The 4,469-nt window shown below is 34.7% G+C and overlaps 1 long non-coding RNA gene across 1 annotated transcript; it reads right to left on the bottom strand.

Annotated features, from left to right (window-relative positions):
• Positions 1–1,973: 1,973 nt before the first annotated feature.
• Positions 1,974–2,351, bottom strand: LOC107669505 (uncharacterized). Its single transcript, XR_001631997.1, has 2 exons — positions 2,258–2,351; positions 1,974–2,059 (listed from the first exon to the last, which is right to left on the bottom strand). It is a non-coding gene; the product is annotated as an uncharacterized LOC107669505 (long non-coding RNA).
• Between the last annotated feature and the right edge of the window lie 2,118 nt (positions 2,352–4,469).

The following is a 4,469-nucleotide window of genomic DNA, read 5'->3' as shown; positions in this document are numbered from 1 at the left end:
GTCCATTCTCCACTGAACGACATTGCATGGTACAGGTCTAGCCAAATACAACCTAACAGCCATTAAACAGCAAGGGGACACATTGAGAATGAGTGAGACTTGAGCTAATTAAAAGTAGATAATTATTTCAGCAATTAACCTAAAAAGTTAGACCCATTCAGACATCTTAGCGTATACGAGATGTAAAGAGCCCGGAGGTAAAATGGTAGCTTTCCATTAGACAGACTAGGAATTAACATTATGTTCAAAGCTGGAGCAAATACAAATTTATCCAAAATTAATGCACACAGTTTATTGTTGCCTTCGATTTCATTGCTTATGGCAAATTTGATGGTACATTAACTTTATAGTGCTGCATGACGGTCCAAAATCATTAAACATTAATATACAATTATGGAATTTATTTTGAATGGCTCTGCTTTGTTTTAATCAGGGCCTGTGTCCAGGGAATAGTTATCATACGATCTGGCAGACTTTGATTTAGGGATGGCTGGTTTTTACTAGCCTGTTCTGTGTGACCTTAGCATTCTGGCACCGGCAAAGATAGCATATTCGCTCTCAAGGACGTAGTGTTCTAGTGATTCATAAATGCTCACACTAAGCAAGAACATTAAAAGGTCTTTCAAAGTCACACTGACTGTAGAGATAACATGTTCACAACATAAAACAAAAGTCTGAGCCATATGGCAAGAATCTATTTAAAAGTAAATATGTGAAATAAGTATCAATTTCATTTATTCTTACTATTCAAGTTGGCTTTATCAAACAAACATTAAAATGGAGAAATAGTGTTGATCTTACAAGTTTTAGTTTTTTTGATCATGGTTTTCTGAGGGGGAGAGATACTGCATAATCATATATATAGGACGTTTCACCTAAGAGAAAATTAAAATAAAGATACTGGACATTACAAACCAAAAAGTGTAGTGTTTGTTTAATGACATTTTCATGCAGAACCAACTGCATGCGATCCTGAGCACTGACAAGTAGCAGAATCCATCAATCAACCAAACTGTATATGAACAGGATAGTCGGAATAGTTCATAAGCTAGTTTTAAGTCTAATTTCTCAGTCTTACAACCCCTTTGGTCTTCTTAAAAATTGGCCAGTTCCCAGTGAAATAAAAATTGTAATGCCAGTTCTTTTCCAATATTACCATCTCCCTCCCTGTTGTTTTGTTCCTAGATATTTATAGCTTTTGGCAATAGAAGGTTAAGTGAACTATAATGTGTTCATGTATGAAATTCAGCAGCAGAGGCATAAAGCTGAGAATTGTAGAGGGAAAACAATACAAACATCTTTCCAGCTGTTAGTGAGAGACTACTCAGCGCATGTCTAGAATCCTTGCTGACGATCCAATTTTAATATTCTTTACATTGTAATCACATAGAATGCATTTCATTCTCATTAAGTGAAAGCTTTCCTGGAGCTCTGTATGTGAATAAAACAGTGCAAAAGCTTCACAGACTTTTCATGTTAATATATTTCTATAATATTTAAAGGGATTGTTCACCCAAAAACGAAAATGTACTCACCCCCTAGTTGTTACAAACCAGTATGAGTTTCTTTCTTCTGTTGAACACAAAAGCAGGTATTTTGAATAATGTCGATAACCAAACAGTTGACGGCCTATGGTAGTCAATGGCTACCGTCAGCTGAAACTCATACTGGTTTGAAACAAGTGGAGAGTGAGCACTGAGCACATAACAGAATTTTCATTTTTGTGTTAACTATCCCTTTAAGAGAACACTTTATTGTAATTATCACATCAGTGTTTAAGTGAACGTTTGTTCGTACAAATGTCAATCTAAATTTAAGCAAGTTTTGGTCAATGGATAAATAAAATGAACAGATTGTGGAAGGATTCGACCCCAGTATACATTTATAAGGAGAATCATTTTATTTGCGTAATTTTAGCCTATGCTTTTAAGTTTCAGGAAAGCATGGGATAAAGAATGAGAAAAACACAGTAATGTAATTGGTCATTTTATTTACAATAACATTACAGGATCCACACCAGAAGAAACTGAGAGCTGCGTTGCACAAGAATCACACTGACCTAAAAAACAACAACACAAAGGAGCAATGTAAGAGGAGAACAAAAATGGCATCCTAACTTATTAAATGGTTATTGTTCAGAATGGTTCACAATATGGCAGTGTTTAAACTTTAATGAAGATAAAGAGCATTAAAGGTCATTTAGAGACAAGCCATGAAGCACATGTCCTCAGAATGTGTAATATGCAAAGTTACTTACAATGTGTGACTGGTAGGAGCTTCACTTCTTCAGGATCTGATGCCTGACAACAATGAATGGGAAGGCAAATCCACTGCCAAAGAACAGCACCATCATGCCAAGAAGCTTAAGTTTCAGGAAAGCATGGGATAAAGAATGAGAAAAACACAGTAATGTAATTGGTCATTTTATTTACAATAACATTACAGGATCCACACCAGAAGAAACTGAGAGCTGCGTTGCACAAGAATCACACTGACCTAAAAAACAACAACACAAAGGAGCAATGTAAGAGGAGAACAAAAATGGCATCCTAACTTATTAAATGGTTATTGTTCAGAATGGTTCACAATATGGCAGTGTTTAAACTTTAATGAAGATAAAGAGCATTAAAGGTCATTTAGAGACAAGCCATGAAGCACATGTCCTCAGAATGTGTAATATGCAAAGTTACTTACAATGTGTGACTGGTAGGAGCTTCACTTCTTCAGGATCTGATGCCTGACAACAATGAATGGGAAGGCAAATCCACTGCCAAAGAACACATGCCACATGCCAAGAAGCCTCCACTTGTTCTCTACAGAGAATGGCAAGTTCTGCAAATAAAATGCAAAAAAAAAAAAAAGAATAAATAGAATAGCAAATAGAATTTAATTTAATTACTCTGACTTTCTTGATTTTGTAATTAAAGACATGCTTTCGTCAACTTAATTACACTGAACAAGGTCTTTGTGTCATAGCCAGAATTCTCAAGTAACTATAAGCAGGAATCCAACAGCTTCTGACTAATGAATTTCCATAACACGAATTTCAAGTCATTTGTCATAATAAAAAAAAAAAGAAAAGAAAAAAAAGAAAAAGTTATGATAGAAATTAGAAGTTCCCACATCCTTAGATCTATGAACTTCCATAACTTTTCTGGGATTTTTGCAGTCGCCACTAGTTTGATAGACAGATAGATAATAAATCACAAAGATCAGTTAATAGCTAATTAAAATATTTAGGAGCTAAACATAACTACAAATACGGTCATGGCCAAAAATATCAGCACCCTTGGTAAATATGATCAAAGGCGGCTGTGAAAATTAATCTGCATTGTGCCTTTTGATCTTTTATTTTAAAAATTCACAAAATCTAACCTTTCATTGGATAATAAGAATTTAAAATGGGGGGAAATCTCATTATGAAATAAAGGTTTTTCTCAAATATACGTTGGACACAATTATTGGCACCCCTAGAAATGATTATGAGTAAAATATCTGTGAAGTATATTCCCATTCATATTTACAATTTTGAGCATACCAGGGTGATTATGAACATGAAATTATCCAGCCATGGCTTCCTGTTTCACAGGAATATAAATAGGAGGGAAAACAAGGCCAAATTCCCTTAATCATCCATCACAATGAGAAAAACCAAAGAATATATTTCTGATGTGCAGCAAAAGATAATTGAGCTTCACAAATTAGAAAGTGACTTTAAGAAAAGAACTAGAGCAGTGAAAATTCCCATTTCCACCATCAGGGCAATAATTAAGAATTTCCAATCAACAGAAAATGTTACAAATCTGCCTGGAAGAGGACGTGTGTCTATATCGTTCTAATGCATGGTGAGGAGGAGAGTTTGAGTAGCTAAAGACTTTCCAAGGACCACAGCTGGAGAACTGCAGAAAATAGTTGAGTCTCAGGGTCAGAAAACCTTAAAAAAAAAAATCAAACAGCACCTACACCACATGTTGTTTGGGAGGGATTGAAGAAAAAAAAAAATCAAGTAAAGAAAATGCTCTCATCCAAAAACAATCCCCAGCATATTCTGTTGTCAGACACGACTGGAACTTCAAATGGGACTGGCTTCTATGGTCAGATGTAACTAAAAACGAAAACTTGTTTAGACACACGGCATCACTGATTCTATCAAATACCAACAGATAAAAAAATCAATAAGTGACTGAAAATTTAGAGCTGTTAAACTGGCAAATGGAGGTTTCAAAAAGTATTGCGTAAAAGGGTGCCGTTAATTGTGGCCAATGTGTATTAGAGAAAAAAAAAAATTTCATAATGGTATTTCCCCCCATTTTAAATTCTTATTATCCAATGAAAGGTTCGATTTTTGTGAATGTTTAGAATAAAAGATCAAAAGGATTAACAATGCAGATTAATTTTCACAGCCTTCTTTGTTCATATTTACCAAGGGTGCCAATATTTTTGGCCATGACTGTATATATTAACTATAT

Source organism: Sinocyclocheilus anshuiensis, unplaced genomic scaffold (assembly GCF_001515605.1).
Source record: "Sinocyclocheilus anshuiensis isolate Anshui unplaced genomic scaffold, SAMN03320099.WGS_v1.1 scaffold356, whole genome shotgun sequence".
Lineage (NCBI taxonomy): Eukaryota > Metazoa > Chordata > Actinopteri > Cypriniformes > Cyprinidae > Sinocyclocheilus > Sinocyclocheilus anshuiensis.
The sequence above is the reverse complement of the archived record's forward strand: the minus strand, read 5'-3'. Positions and strand labels throughout refer to the sequence as shown.